Source organism: Bombus bifarius, unplaced genomic scaffold (genome assembly GCF_011952205.1).
Source record: "Bombus bifarius isolate JDL3187 unplaced genomic scaffold, Bbif_JDL3187 scf7180000008013, whole genome shotgun sequence".
In the NCBI taxonomy this organism is placed as follows: Eukaryota; Metazoa; Arthropoda; class Insecta; order Hymenoptera; family Apidae; genus Bombus; species Bombus bifarius.
Genome location: NW_022884389.1, coordinates 208,412 through 226,177, shown reverse-complemented (window position 1 = coordinate 226,177; position 17,766 = coordinate 208,412). Strand labels below are relative to the sequence as shown.

Here is a 17,766-nt window from a genome sequence, read left to right as displayed (position 1 = left end):
AATGACACCTCGTTGTTTGCCGGTTGACCCGTCAGAGAAGGATGACACGAACGATGAAAAGAGAGACACGCCATGGGGACTGAGCCGTTAGACAATACGTAATTAGACGACACAGACCATGAAAGGTGAAGGAGGTTGACCGAAGTGAAGTAGAAGGAGGAAGAAGAGAAGCATGGGAAAGAAGGAAAAGGGATAAGAGGCCTTGACCGACTCTGCGCCGCACAATTCCCCTCTAATGTTCAGATTGAATTCGTCCTTAAAATATAAACAGAAAGAAGACTAGCTCGAGTCTGTTGCATTGCAGCAGCAACTGTATTTCTCTGTTACATAGTTGTAGTTACGTAGTTGTTTATAAATATATAAATATAGTAACGCGTATTATGCAATTTAGACATTGACACCGTTGTTTTAAGACTCGAACGAAACCTGTTACCGTATCCTCGTTTTCCTATTTAGTTAAAGCTGAATCTGAACAAATTTTCTACCACGTCAATTATGGATTTCGTCGTGAAATCTGTCTATAACGTTAGACTGATGAAAGAATATGCAACGCTAAAAATTTGTCTTAATATGAATGTTATTCATTCGTTGTCCTAAGCTGTTAAATAATAACGGAGGAACTATTGTAAAAATAAGAATAAACGCAAAGAATTTTGGAGGATATATACACGTGATATTGCTAATTTCTTTTTCTTGTGTATTTTTATGTATTTCACAGTTTTCATTTCGTTTAGTTTAACGTATATTTTCGATATATATCCATCTCTCTTTAAAGTAAGAATAGATTTTGATAATTTAAGAATTCGTTATTTGCTGATTCATTCGTGGATTCAAGGAATTTGTTAACAATATTCAGGTTTTTATGAGCTTGCAGGAAATTTGAAAGTGCAAAAATATTCGTAGACACGATAATACACGTAATATACAAAAATATGCAAAGTGTAATGTTGGTTATGATATTTCATAGCTACAATTTTTCTAATCATTTCTATAAAAATATGAATCTGCATAAATATCCACAGTGTTCCGTTCGTTAACACGTGTACTACATAATGCAGCGCACAAATTGGAAAAAAAACAGGAATGACGTGGAAACAGTCGATGCTTTTGTAACATGAAAATTTATGTAAATCAAGGGGATTAAAGAAAGAACATAAATTCGATTTGTCATGTTGCTAGTTTAACACGATTCACCATAATGCTCATTTGTCAAACTGGTACGTTTAAAAATGCGATAGAAGAAGTTAGAAGTATATACGATGTTGCATAAAAGGGGGAAATCATAGGCGCGCGTGTAGTCGTCATGCAGCGATGAATTCCTTTCTCGTAAAGCATAAAAAGTTTTTATTCTATCTTATGATAAATAGTCTGTTTATACTGTCACCATTCGGCGCCTCTATTTATGAATCATTGGCGAACGCTTTCACTTCCTTCAGCTAGAAGAACAGCTTTTTATTACGAGAAATATTGTCCGCTGCGTAATTACATTAGAAACTTGTCAATGAAAACCCGCTAAATTAATTATCAAACAGCGCTCTGATTATTCGTAGCGACAGAATAATAAGTGGAATAAATAATCCTCGATCGTTTACCCAATCATTTGAACCAAATATTACCGATCGATGCAGTTTAACACGTTCGGTGTTTACAACGTAGATACGATCGTATAGAATGCTGTCCATAAGTATTTCAGTACTTGATGCGATCATCGACAATTGGTACAATAATCAAGTGTGTAATTAAATTGAATACTTGATGTAATTTAGTCTAGAGGTTGATAATTTTGTTAAATGATGTAGACAAATGTACATAGTGATATGTACAGTAAATAGCGAAACATATTATTATTATGTTTCTTTGCTAATTAATTATATAGTCTAGCGACTCCGCAGAAAGATAGCGGGTAGTGCGTCTAATTACTAATTCACCATCAATTTCGTACGCTTTTGTAAAATTCACGTACAGTTGCTATAAAACAAATAAAATCTGTGGATAGTTACGAGTTGTTAGCGCGTGTAAAATTGTACGATACAACGGTAAGTATCGTATGAAAAGTATATGCTGTGAATGAGTATCATAGAAAACGTAAATCAGATCCTCGAGCAAGTTATTAAACGCACTAACGATAAATACGAACAATAAAAGAAACACAATGAACATAAATATATGCATAGAGAAAAGTATAGTCATTAACGGCAACTCTTAACGCTAATAGCACACCTGCGTAAATGTTAATCACACGTTTCTCGAATATAATTCCAAATGTAAAAATTTATTTCAATTATCCGCCCACGCGTTTCACAATCGGTCGTTACCCACTCGTTAATAAAACTTAATCTTTCATCGTTACTTTTACACTCACACAAATTCTCACCTCGACATAAATTCCTCCCCTGGAAAAATAAAAAGCTGGGATACCATCAGGTCGGTAAACCCAGCTGAAAATCGCGTAGCGTGCATGCGTTTCGATCGATTCAGCCTCGCTTTGGTTCGTTAATCAGACAAGGATCGAGGGACACGAGAGCGGGTGACACGATCGATCCCGACTGATTACGTTAAACAATACATAATTAAAGAACGTAAATAACGGAAGGTGAAGGAGGCTGACCACAGAAGTGGAACGACGTCGAGGGAAATGAAAGCGAAAAGAAGAGAACGATAGGAATTTTATAAAAGAGATACAGAAAACTTAATAGCGAATAGGAAGGCGATAAATAACTGTGAAAATCTCAAATAAAGATCTTGCACGTTTGCATACTGGATACAGCAGATTTTAGTTAGAGTTAGATTAGCAATAAAGTATGGCGCAGTCTCTGTCGATCGTTTTAACACAGACAGGTTGCAGATATTTCATCAGAAGGCGATTGAACACGAGAAGCACGTTAGGTGTTTGAAACTTAGGAAATATGTAACTTAGAAACGCTTTCTCCAAAATGTGCTAAATCTGCTTCAGAATCTTGTTCGAGATTTCCATTCGTTTGAAGACCACTGAGGGGCGAGGAGACTTAATAAATCAAATTTTTTGTTTTTTATGCCACTTAGAAATACATTAAAAAGAGATACATCGCTACGATACAGTTGGACAGAGAACAGTTTGTTAGATCCAAAGATGACTCGTACAGTAGAAATAGATGACGCGAGTACATTCGTGAATTATACAAATCCAACGACGTAATTAGTGTTATGATTATCAATGCTTCGTAAGCGTGGAGAATATCGAGAAAAATACAGATGTAGTTCGAGACTATATAAAAATAAGATTAATTAATCCCTCGTATGGGAGCAATTTTAAAATCCAATATTCTTTATTTTTAAAAATTATTTTGTTACCTATTTTATTAATTCTTATATAATTCTTTTTTTTTTTTTAGGGGAAGAAAGTTTATTGATTCCAAGAATACAGTGTTAGGTACATTATTCACAATAAACGGTGAATTCTTATATAATCCTGCGCTGACTCAAATGATCCTACCATAAGGGTTAATCGAGTCATTTTTTCCTGTTCGATATTTCCTGCTGCACCTAAAGTACATGATATTTTCCCATTCTTTCGTTATTATACCGAAGATTAATAACGTCTCGCAATAAACAATAAGTTTGATTATTCTATGCAAAGTTCAAGACTGAATTTTAAGATGTCGTATCTAAGGTCCCCCATTATCTCACCATACTGCAATTAATCCGGAACGCGTGTTATTTAAGAAATTTTAAGACTAGAACTACACCGGAGAATCTCGTTAAAACGATATCGTGAAGAAGAAAACTAATGATATATCGAAGACGGGAACGGGTGACACGATCGACCAGATTCCAGCCGATTACGTTAGACAATACATAATTAAAGAACGTAAATAACGGAAGGTGAAGGAGGCAGACCATAGAGGTGGAACGACATCGAGGAGAGGGAAAGCACGAAGGAGAGAAGAAAAAAGGTGGAGGAAGGGCCTTGACCGAACCGATGCGTGACCATCGACTATAGACAACACAATCGGCCAAGAAGACTGATTCATTCAGCCAGGAATGTCTGCCCGTACCGTTATGCCATGATTTTGCTGCCACGAGGATAAAATGATCGATCTACTGTGCCGATTGATCAACAAACCAAGACCCAATACCAGGGCAATCGCGTAACGAAAACCATGGAACGTACTATGAAGTACGTATGAATCTTTTATTTTTATTAAAAGTGTAAAGTTGGAAAGGTGTCGCAAGAAAATTAGATTCTCGATTGCCTGCAGCGTGGAAAATAACAGGAAAGCAGAGCGGAACAAAACTCGGACTTTTTTTACATATGAAATTGTAGAGAATAGAAAGAAAGAGAGAGCGGCGTACTATTGTAGAACGACGCGACGATTATCTGTGACGTTGAACGTTCATGGTCGAGGATAACGTAAACTTACCGAGTTCTGTAGTTTTTTGCCTGAATATGTTGCGTGCGACGAAGGTTGTGAATGAAAGGTAACTAGTAGAGATAATTGGTTGAATTAATGAAGCAACAGTGAAATAGTGATTTAGTGATAGAGTTAACTGTATATATAGTGGTTCAGGAAAATATGTAAACACACATATTGTATCTATCGTATAAAATATTTTGAAATGTTATTGTCCTTGTAACGGAACGGGTATATTTTTGGTGGTAAATAAATAAATAAAAATTCGCTGGTAAAAATAATTTTTAATCTCTTGTTGTCAAAACATATCGGTATTAAGCTTATGTTCCCTTGACTATATAGGTCAATCTAATTTTAAAGTTTGCGTATAGAAGTATTTAATATTGTAATTTATATTTTGATGCTAATATATTTAAATGAAAATCTTAATACAATACCCGATGGCATAATACCAGACCACGGCAAGTGAAAACTTTTCAAGACTAATGTTTATTTCCATAGAAAGTTTAAGTATGTGCATTTTTATGATGCCGCAAGTAGGAATCTGTATATTTATAACTTTTAAGATTTTAAATACAGCGTACGATTCATATCATACATATACATATTCGAATCATAAAAAAGAAAAGGAATTCTAGGTTACGTATCGTAAAATATATTTGGACCTAACGAAGTTAGAGACTACGTTCGCCTTTTAAAAACAAAATTTTCAACTCGAAACTAACTGGCAACTACGTACGGTGACTGATAAAAATATCAGTATATTTACCACAGAAAATTTGTATGAATACATTATGTGCGACAGACGAAACTTTTCGAAGTTTCATTAGCATCGCAGTGAGACATGGCTTTCGGGATAGTGTTGGTAAAATTTGAAATCCGAAAATATATATAGAAGTTACAAAATTATTATTGTAATACGTACATTTAGCATAAAATTAGTACGCGGCATAAATAATGGTCTTAAATGTATAATTGACGTTAAACTCACAACGCCGTGCTTTTCTAACAATGAATAATTGACTGTTCCAATACTTTCATGATCTTTGCGAAGCGTGTGCTTGCCACGAACGTCTTATACTTACTGTATAAGCTTTTAGATTCGTTTCAAATTTGACTAGTGTAATCGTAATAGTCGTGGCTGGTTACATTGCGAATGAAATTTGAAAATTTCAAAAAGTATACGCATTATCGCGTAACACGTTCGTAAAAGGTTTCTACGAGAGTGGAAATACATTCGTGAGATATTGTGTATGTATTTCATGGAACCAAACAATCTCTTAATCTACAGAAACTACCGTACAGTCGCTTTACTTTCGATACTATGATTTACGATGGCCAGAAATAAAAATTTGACATCGCGAAACAGCGGTAGTCAATCAATTTATTAGCAGCGTTATTAGCAATTACCTGCAACAGGAGAAAGTGGTTTTAATCACAAGGAGGTTAGACCTGGATTTCGATGGTGGATTCCTTTTTCACACCGATCCTATGAGATCGCCGAGAGAACAAAAGGAGAATAACGGCGAGGCACAGATACCTGAATTATTCTCTTTTCTCCTCCGTGGCTTTAGAACAATACACTCGCATGCCCAATAATTTGTTTGTAATAACGATAACCGCAGTCTCCGCTACGGTCTCACCGTCTCGACTGTTTCGTCGTTTCACGGAAGCTATTAAATTACGCAACGAAGCGTCACTTCCTGGTTCTTGGTTAACGTGAAAAATGAGAGCCGAATATTGTAACACGGCTATCATAAAGATGATATTTTCCAAATACGATTAGTTTCTTTCTTTTTGTTTAATTTTACTTTCCTAAATGAAATTTTCCTCTGTTCGTTTTAAAACGCTCGAGCAACAGATGTAAAAGCTGCTACCTTTCGTTAATGAATTATTTACGCGTTGCATTCGAAAGATATTGTTACGAATACCGAATAGATTTCACGGAATACTTTGGCCTGAAGCGGAAACAAAACGACTACCGCTCGATGAGGACCGGAAGTATTGATTAATCAGGAAACGCTCCCTACTAAGTTGATGGTAACAGGACGTGTATAAACTTTTGTAGCATAAATCGTAAAATTATGTAGAGAGAATCAAAAGTAAACATACACCTTGCAAAAATGACATTCGTATAATATTGACGTTCCTACAGATTTACTTATGTCTTTTTTTCTTTTTTAATTATTAATTTGTAATTCTACATACTTTGTATCTTTCCAATCCTTTTTCAATTTACGCGTCATTCTATGTATCAGAGATTTTGACAAACTTTTGTGCCTTTAATGTATTATATATACTATGCACCAGATTCTCACTGTTCATTAAATTTTTCAGATTATACAGACTTGACCAAAAGTTTGAAATTACTATTTGGCCATCTTGTACGATCAAACTAATAGTAGTAGTATTATTTAAGTTCACAAGTAAATCGTATAAATCGTAAATCATCTGACTATGAAGAAATGAAATCTGACTATGAACTATGAGAAAAAGAAATCTACAACCCCTAACCTGTAACTTGCCAATTTATTAATATTATTAATTGGTAAAATATTGTGCAAGAGATTTGCTCTAACATAAGAACCTTTTGTTAAAGGTGCCAAAAACCAAAGTACAGAGAATTATTATTAATATTAGCAACGTTAATATCAGATTCATAACGAAATTATTAAAAAATTTACAATTGTTACAACCAAAGAAGTGATTCTAATTTTTCGAACGATGCCGTGCATAAATTACACGGATAAACCATTAAACATGTTTGTTGAATTAATTTTTAATATCTGTAGGTCGATCCAAAGAATGCCATCATATCCATAAACGTTTATAAAGAGTTCGAAATGAGGCCTCTTCCATCAGAAAGATCCTTGAAAGCTTGTAGCGGCCCAGTTTCGTTGATCGTGCGCTGTTTTAATCATTAAAATATGATTAGAAACGAGCAATGCCAAGTAGATTAATGTCAATGATTTGCCTGAAGTTCCGGTGGAAGGTTCGCGTCTCTCGTGCCAAGCAGCATTGAAATCTCTTTCCCTTCGTTCTGTTTTCTTATTCTCTCTTTCCCCCTCCCGCCCCTCCCCTCACTCTCTCCGTCTCTCTTTCTACTACAACTCAGCCGGAACTTATGTTTCTTTATAGTGGGATAACGCGACAGACCAATTGAATAAACATTATTTTTCGTACGAAGAGAAATATTATTTGCTCGTTATAGGCGAGATACATATCGACTTCGATAGCTCTTGAAGGCCATCGATTCGAAACGAAAGTGGAACACGAAACGGCATGCGAAAAAAGGGAAGCTAGCAAATAATACGGAATAAAGATTGGAACTTTCGATGGTGAGATGCACCTGTGAACGTTGACTTTAATCGTATTAACGCGATTGTGTTTCCATTTGAACGAGTCGCAAGCCTAGAATCGTAGATCGGGTTCCTGGTAAGCCGAGCATTATAATCTGAACAATTACCAGCTATCCAAGGATCGTGCTGGCTGAAGTTCGAGAATCAATCGCGAAACACCATTCTGAAGTGCGGAAAACGGTGAAAGGAGAAACTTCGAGTTGAAGAGAAATTGAAGCGTAATCGAAATGTGCAACGGTAGAAACGTGGGTTCTACGAAAGATCTATTGATAAAAGGTTCCTGGAAATTGTTGCAATATTTCGATGGATTGAAAGTATCGTACAATAATATCTACAGTAAAATGCACTTCCTCGTATGAAGAGTATCATTATGATTATATTTGTAACGAAGAGACGTGGATATTTTATTGTATTATTTTATAGCGATCGACGATGAGTTTATTTGTGCGCTTCGCTTTATATTTTTATTGCTACAGATATTGTCCTTTTATCTTTAAGCAAGTTATTATAGAAGGTTTCAATTCTATCGTAAAATATGTTTTTCTAGTAAGTTTAATTATCGTTTATTTTGCCAACAATCACGTAAATATCGCATATAATAATAACGTCACCGAATTATAATTTTACAACTACCTTGTCCGTTTCAACTATTAATAGGTCTCGGAATTTTGTCTTAAACGTACGAATTCACGAAAATACTTCGCCATATTTTTGATTGATTCCAGTTAATTATTATTTTGTATTCCTGCGTTTATCGTGGATTTACGTAGTTGGCTAATTATACGAAAGACTTGATTTAACGTTATTCGTATTTATTCCACGTCGGCTGGCGCGTTTTGTTTTATCATATAACATGACGTAAAATTTCAAAGAGATACCTCATTAAAACATCGCTCCCAAAATAAAAACGGTCCGTATTAATCTCGTTAAATCAATATTGGAAACAACTTCTCCTCTGTTATTGCACGCGATCCTTTCGTTCTGCGTGTTACTTTCAACCGAAAAAGGAGCAAAAGTTTTTGCTGGCGTATAAAATTTCAACGAAGAGCATGGGTAATGGCAGAAAGATGAAATAACGGTAAAAGGTAAAATGCAATGGAAAGTTGGCGAAACGAAATACTCGTTCGTCGCTGGTAACGTTTGACAACATTGTAACACAGAACTTGGACGAACTCGATCTTATCTTGGCAACTGGCCACAAGTCGAAACCGAATGATTGAATTACACTTTGCACGTCTTACGCATGGTACTCAGATATACGGTTTTTGCATTATAGAACGCAACAAATATCTACCAATCGTGTGACCAAATTGAATTTTAAATTGAACGTAATTAAAATTGAATTTTCCATACCCTTCGTTTCATTATGAACACAGTATGATTGATGGTTTGCCATCTGACCGACAATGAGAAAAGACAATCTACAGTGTTTCACGAAAGTAGTTGTAGAAACTTTTTATGAATATATTGTGTGTCTTATGCGAAATATTTATAAATTCATTAACACCAACTGTTGCGTGTATATCGGTGAAGTTTGAAAGACATTTGAAAATGTACGTAGAAGCTATATATACGTGATCTATCTATATAGCACAAATGTATGCATATATATATATTGCAGAGATCAGAAAAGTTTTTAAACTGTCAGCTATCGATTATATTAAGAAGCTTCTATATTCAATCGGATTATTATTAACACCTTTAATATGTTTAAAACGGGCGTGAGTGATTAATTTTTTATTAAGTGTATGTTAGCAGTAAATGTCTGGCAACTTCTATATATATTTTCAGATGCGTATTAAATTTTTCTTGATTTTACTATTTACAACTATCATACCTATGTATAATAACACATTATAAGCCTATAAAATTGATCTTCGAAAATCGATATTTAATAATAAATGTGGCGTTTGTAATTGTCCAAATAATTGTCTCATAAACAGATTTCGTTGCTTGACAAACTCGTATCTTCGGCTTTTTTAATCTCTATATCGTAAATTAAATTAAGAAGCGTGTTGTAAACTGATAGAAAGATTTCTGCTGTTAATGTAATCAGTGGTGTTCAAATGGCAAAGTAGTATAATAATATACGTACATGGTAAATGTAATAATAAAATATATCGTTGATAGGATTTTTAATAAGTTGTTTACAGTCTGGTGGCTGCATAAAAAGAAAGTGGCTACTGCGCTTCTAATTACTAGTTCGTTATTAATTTGTGCTCTTTGATAAAGTTTACATACTGTTATTACAAATCAAGCACAGTGTGTGCTCGTGAACAGTAAAGTATCCTGAAGCAAGTCACGAGTTTGCGATTAATTACGATCGCTGCAAATGACGGCAATTGCCCGAACAGTTCGAGTAAAAAGCGAAACATAAATGGGAGGTTATCGATAACGGGGAAAACGAGGTGAAAAGTAGCCTCGCGTTAGTTTAACGCGCTCACCGTTACAAATTAAACGACAGTGCTCGATTCCTTGCGCGGTAGAGCCGAGTAGAACGTAATATAACCGACGATTTCGCAACTATAAAGTATCGCTTCTGATAATTACCGATATTCGTCTAGCCAGTAATTTATGAAACATCGGAGACTAGACTAAAAACTCAAGGAAGAGCGTATGTCCCGCTAATGACACGATTTCCTTTTCTCTTAACGCGTTTCATGCAGCTAGATAAGTAAGTGTTTGGCCCATTATTATCTTTTATAACTCAACAACTGTTCGCAAGCTGTCCAACCGTTTAGCTGAATAAACTTTTAGAAAACGTTATACTCTTGTGTACGGTATCGAACGGTTGCAATTATGCGGTCGTAATGGAATTACGTATTTCGTAAATATTCGCAAGATCGAAAGATATTTATTTACCAATGGAACTCACAGAGTGTTTGAAATAAGCTATTCGTAATTTTTCATAGAAATTTTATTGATTTACGATGATGTATTTCTAGGGATTCGCACGGTGTATTTTTATAAAGTGAACATATATGAGCGAAGACTTGTTTTCCTCTAGTATTATGTAGTTTTTCATATAAGTAGCTTTTATTTTGATCTCTTTCGGATAAGTTTTATAGTTGCCTTGTACGTTCTTTTAGCGCTAACATATTATCTTTTCAGATCAGTAGAGCTGAGTATAAATATACTAAAAATAGGTTGTGAATTTATCTAGGACGTTTTGAATACTATAAAAGTGCTTCGAAGAGAAGAAGAAATACTTTAAAGAATATTTAGATCTAAATGAGATAGATTTCGACTCTGTACGTATACCTAAGTGTTTCGAAAAAATATACATAAACAGTACCTTTGAAGATGACCGAATCTCTACGAAGTATTAGATCATATCTCGTAATTTAATGGTTAATTTCTGACAGATAGTTATCTACCTGCACGATAAAATAAATTTTATGTGTATTTTAGCCAGAAGCTTGTCAGATTTTATACTCTACGATACTTGTATGTATGCTACTTGTGGTATGCCTGGCTTCCTATCTTTCAAGGTTCCAATACATTTAGAAAGTCCTACTTTTTCAAACGTTAATGTACTTGTAAGTGCACTCTCCGACCTTACTTAGATACTGTTTCTGAAGTTCGAATCCATCTTATATCGCGAACCAAGCACTTTGCAAATATAGAAAATGTGTGTGAAACGTCATTTTATATGAATAATAATTGAACGCCACGAATTAAAATTTCTATGTCGAAATTGCCTTAGATTCGTAAATACGCGTACACATACAATCAAATGGTGGACGTAATCTCTCTTCAAAAATTATTTCATTTTGTAAAAGATTCGGATGAGATTGATGTCGTAAACGGTAAAATATAAAATACGTATTGTAACGTGCGCTCATGGAAATATCAACTTTAATTCAAATAGGAACGTGATATAATTATGTGATGTTCACAGACGACTCATCTTATTTAAAGAGGCATTAACGGTGTATAATACTTTCGATTAATATAAATAATTTGACAAAAAGAACTGTTTCCTGCAGAGAAACAAACATTCACGATCTTATGTTATAAATAAAATTGTCCCTATGCCGCGGTATTTAAATATGAAATTTGAGGACTAGAACCGGAAAAACTCGTTAAAATCACATCATAAACAAAAGAACCGAAGGGCTATTCGATTTCAAAACGAACCAGCCGTATTACTTACGAGAAGTAAGCCTTTCCTCGGGGGAGGGGGAGGGGGGGAAGAAGAAGAAGAAGAAGAAGAAAGAAAACGATTTAAATAGCCGTCTTGGAAGGTCCACGTTTCCCAATTTAGGATGAACAGAACCGGTTCCAGAAGAAGGTTCAAGGAACCCCGATAGATTTCTGTGGATTATTTTAGAAACTTAAGGGTAACCATACGTTTGAGTATTTCTTGATGACATACTTAATAGCGCCCTATGGAATACCTTAATTTGTTTCATCCAAGGTGAACTCGCTCGAACAGCCATTTTCGTTGCGTTTCGTCGTCATGGATCGTATCGTTGTGTTATTGTGTTTCGTTGTAAATTTCGCGAAATGATGATTCCACACAAACTGTACGAAAATACACTACTGTCTATAAATATTTCGACTTACAGATTTTCACATTCCTTTCAAACTTTACCGATACAATCTCGATAGTCGAGTTTCATTACGATGCTAATGAAACTTCAAAAGGTTCGAAGCATAACAAACGCAACAAAAAGTATTGGCACGACGTTGTATTTACCGTAGCATTTACCGTCATACCAATAAATTAGATCTAAATATATTCGCATCGTTTATCATTACTCTTACACGACTACGAGGATTCGCCACTACAAAAATAAAATGTAGAACCTGATAAAAAAAAAACGCTTCATTGGAAAATAAAGATGCTTGGCAATAATTTTTGTAGCCACTGTATAATATATATTCATAACAGATGCCTACAACGATCGAAATAATTTTGTAAGTATCCGTGCAATAATACTGTTGAAAATGACAACGTGAGTTCGCGCTCGCCAACCATATGCAGATGCGCTAGTTACAATAAATGGTAACTAAAAGATAGTTCTAGTTACTATAAATCGATAAGTTTAAGATATTCTTTTGTTTTTATCCCTAGCCCATGTAAGAAACTGCAATAAAGGTTTTCCGGCTCAGAACGGTGTGATAAATTTGTCCAAAGAATAAAATAATAACTATTGTAGTAGAAACCTCTAAATACAGAAATAACAAGAAATACTTATAAAGGATAGTGTATTTTTGAAACGGCGGGTTTGGGCGACATTTATGCGCTTGCTAGGTAATTTTGGACGCTATTCATTGGGAAACGTTGTCATGGAGGTGGTCCGTTAAGAATTTGGTTAAAAGCGCAACGGACGCGCCCAGCATGTAATTACGGCTCGATGAGACGGCTGGAAAGTCGAACCGCGTCCTAAATAGCTCCTTAATCCTTTTTACGTTTTTGTTGAAATTCGAGCATAGCTATCGGCGATTCGATTTTTTCCTCGTTTTTCGGCTCGTTCTTATCTTTCCGTTCGTTGAGTAAGTCCGAGTTGAATAGTTCAAGTCTCAAATAGGTGTTAATTAGATTTTACGAGGTTTTTATCGTCCAACACAATGATAAAATACAACTCTTTAGGTTTCAATAATTGAAATAATTTGACATTCCTTGATATATATACATATAGGTATCTTTGGAGTTTCTGTTTTTAATAATTTAATACGAATCACCTAATCGAATAGCTTTGTAGAATTTTCTAGATTATCTTCCCCGTGTTTCAGTGTTGCGCAGTTGAGCGATGTGAACGTGAGAATGAAACATTTATATTTCACGTTAGAGAATTTTTTAAGTATTTTATTTAACATAAGTATTTAACATATGCACACGTTACTTTATTTCGTAAAGCATTATCACTATTCTGGAAATATAATAACACAACTGCGAGAATGTAACTTTCCAGAAGATGAAAAGTATCAATTTGGTTTGCAATATTTATTGTAATTAAATATAAAAGAATTGTTTATTGGTATTGGAAGAGCTACTTTTAATATATTTCGATTATTGTATTTTATTGGAGAAAGTGTGATGTTTCTGACATCAATCACGCGTTATCCAACTTTGAGATAATTTTCCTGTTACATTTCCATCGATGTTTAATCGCATTGTAAATTTATAGAAATGGAATTCATGAATCAGTCCGTAAAAACCTAACGGTACTGGTCGGTGCACATTAACGTGCACATTCCAATTTAATCTTCGCTCGTCATTTCCTAATTTTCCAGCTCCCTATTTCTCACTGCTCGGCGAACATTTAAAAAATTGCAACCGTACCATCAATTTTAACTTTCTTTCTTAGAAAAGCATAGAAAGCGGTCATCAAACGAGTCGCTGCTGCTTGTAATTCCGAACGAAATGATCACGATCAAATGGTCAGATCGTTCGTGCTCGGCACGCACATATTTTCACGTGTTTCACGAGCCGTTCGAAGCCATCGCCAGGAAAGCACCTGCACTCCGATGACGAACGCATCGTTCACGCAGCTCATACCGATAATCACGTGGAACCAGCTCAACAGAGGTGGAAACTCATTCCCACGCGTGTCGTGGCTTTGAACAGCTTACCTGTATTTTTCTTTCTCCTCTTTCACCGACCAGTTCGATCGACGCACGACTCGACGATCCGACCGATCCTCCGAAAAGATTTGGTCGCGTGGCCCCTCATGTCTACCTTCGATCCTCGATTAACCGCAAGATTGTTTGTTTAAAAGCCTGCAACGATCATTTGTATAATAATTAGAAGTTGATTCTAATACTTTAACCTGTTGTTCAAATCGTTCTGATTACATACGTACATATGTTAAATAAGTAAATAATAAATATGTATAAATACATGTATAAAAAGATTAAATGACGAGGTAAATTGATGTTATTTAAGTCAATTTTAATCACTATAAATGTATATTTGTATTTATATAATATATATTTATTATATTATCATATGTTTTATTAATATTTTTATTTTACTGTACTTTTATTGTAATATTTTTATTGTATTAAATTTAATCATGATGAGAGTATAGGAACATAAAATGAAAGCATAAAATAAAATTGAGGAAATATGGGGTTCGTAATTATCATGTTAAGACATTTACATACATTATAAGAAATTAAACTTTGCTAGGTAAAATATTTTATATTAATAGTATAAATGATGACAATTTATAGCTTTGAAAATATCTATGCACAGATGTACTTAATAATATTTATCGACAGTTTATTCTTATTGAGGTCGTTAAAAGAAATAAATAATCCAGGTGGTGATGTTTTAGAAGAGTTTGAAAGGGATACGATAGATTATGTTCACTTGACATTAACTTAAGTTATGAATAAATATAGAATTTTATATTTGAATTGAGAAGTCATGAATTTAATTAAATTTCCTTTCATTTCAAATCCTGAAAAGATGAAGACTATCTAAGCTACTAAATTTATAACATTTTTTGAACGAATAAAAACTGGGCAAAATAAACGCTTCATTAGTCATTCAAATAAAAAAAAGCTAATTAAATAAAGATGAAATAGGAATGTCCCACAACTCTTCAACATAAATTTATTTTCGAATAATTTACACTCTGACTACCGTAATAACAGTTATTGCCAATTATGTAAAATTCTTCTATGAAAGAACTTATTTAGGATTTCTGCTTTTAGGTCATCGTGAGTCGTGACAAACTATTATAAAACAGACCAGCTCATCGAATTGTCTCAACTTTCTCATCGACTTCGAAAGAATTACCGAGAACACAAAAGTTGATTATCAAATCAGGCTGATTCATCCATCAAGAGGCTATTTTAATTAGGTTCCGCGCTAACATAGAGTTAGTAAATTAATCTGAACAAAAGATCTTAATTACATTTCTCTCATTAAAAACAGCGTAGCAAAATTTCATAAGCGTGTTAAAATATAAATATAAAATCTTTTCGATGAAATCAAACATTTCTAAGATGTAATTCACGACAATACTATATCAAAGCTCGATTCTATAAAACATATTATCTCTATTCAAAAAAATATATCTTTAAAAAGATGATAAATAGAAGTTGATTCATATCTACTGATTCAATTTTGCTGAAATAAATCTCCTCTCTCTTTGCTTAAGAATTTTGAATACTTTTGATTTATATTCTTCGTACTAAATTTTCTTGAAATTTTACTGAAACGAGTTTCTTTATTGAAAAGACTACCCATCCCTTGCCTCGACTTTAATAAAATATCTACTACCGAAAACTAACTGGCGAATGAAATGAAATGCAAACTTCGGACTGAATCGAAACGAAGTAGATGCTGAATGCACGAGAAACCTTGCGACGTTGAAGACCGGAAGTTTCTCTTTATTCAATGATGACCGATAGCCACGAATCAGGTGTGACAATGACTTTCTTGCTGCATATAAATTAGAACGAGGCTACGACTTTCCCTTTCTTTTTGCGGCGCGCTGCAAAAATCTAGATTTTGTCATGAGCCACGGAACGTCAGTCGCAAAAATAACGAATGTAAACAGGGTGAAGTAATTTATCGCCGCGACTTAAAAGTTGCCGCGTTGCCTGCTGCTCGTAAATTAAAACGCATTTTCACGGAAGAAGAAACAAAAACCTTACGCGTATTTCTATGTTCCATGACATAATTTCGAGCGCATAAACGTTCTTGCTTCATTCTCGGAATCGTTCCTGTCCGAAAGTAAACCATCGCGAGATAAAAGGTATTTTGCGACGAATATTAAACTGTAGTCAGGTTTCATTCTTGGAATCGTTCCTGTCCGAAAGTAAACCATTGCAAAATAAAAGGTATTTTGTGACGAATATTAAATTGCAGTCAGGTTGCTGACTTAAAAAAACTACTAAACGAGTAGTTATTAAAAAATAATTGCACATATGGACGAGACATAAAAAGCCGTGATAAGCCATCCTTTTTTAGAAGAGGAACTTTGTAATTCGGTACGTTGTTAATCAACTCCACGTTAAAATTATCTCTTCATTTGATTCTGCGATTGAATAATATGCTTTTCCGTGGTTTTATTGAATATTTAGAAAATATTGAATTATCCTAAACTAACATATCAATGATAGAAATATTATTCATTGCTTACAAACACTGTAGATTTATGACGATCATTATAAATGAGATATTCCCCATACCTATAATTACCACTTACTAAATAAATAATCTCTTGATCCTGCTACGTCCCGCTGATCATTTTCGATAAGATAATCGTGTTTTTCTATCATCAAAGAATCTTTAAGCGTGCAAAAAGAATATGAAATAACCGTTATTACTACGCGTGATATTTCGTTTCTATCTTATGCTAAAAATCTTTTCGGAAACATAAAAAATTGTCTTATCTATCAAAGCGAGAATTTGGGTTATAAAAATTCGAAGATCGAAGCGGAGTTAAAATTATGTGACGCAAATTACGAGAAGTTTCCTATATTTTTCAAACACCGACAGGTGTATATCTTACTCAATTTCAAGCACTTCAAACGTTTGCTATCTCATAAAAGATAATAACACAATCGAAAGTATCTATATATAACTTAACGTAATAATGTTACAGCAACGATGCAAAATATTCAGATGGAAGAAAATTGAGGAAATACGATGTTCGTGAAAAATACGCGAGCACGTTTCCCTTTTCAAGAAGCTGTTAATACCACGATTCGTAGCTTAACGATCGCGTAACCGGGATCGTGCCAAAATGAAAATTTCACTTCGGCTTTTTGTCCGTTCTCGTGTAACGCACACGTTCATCGCTGACAAGCAACTTTCTTCGTTCGCGAGCTGCTCCTGGAATGTAGTCGTGTTCACGCACTAATTATTTTAGATAAAAAGTCGAAGATACTCGGGCAGCACGCGTTGCAAGAAAGGAAGAAAGAAAGAGAAGCTTGCGTGTTTACGTTTGGAAAGAGGAGAGACCGCCAAGTAAAGAAAAGAGAAAATGATCGGAAGCGGAATGAACTGCGGCAACGTTTTCTTAAACGTGACGAACGCGCTTTCTGAA

The 17,766-nt window shown here is 34.5% G+C and overlaps 2 protein-coding genes across 2 annotated transcripts in view; one reads left to right on the top strand and one right to left on the bottom strand.

Annotated features, from left to right (window-relative positions):
• The window catches only part of LOC117206901, a 283,190-nt gene extending 268,675 nt beyond the window's left edge, over window positions 1–14,515 (bottom strand). The window contains exon 1 of the transcript XR_004487448.1: window positions 14,333–14,515. The gene's annotated coding sequence lies outside the window, so the exon portion shown is untranslated. The remainder of the gene's footprint in view (window positions 1–14,332) is intronic.
• LOC117206900 (class A basic helix-loop-helix protein 15-like) overlaps window positions 1–17,766 on the top strand; it is a 258,718-nt gene that overhangs the window by 190,614 nt on the left and 50,338 nt on the right. The window lies entirely within an intron of this gene.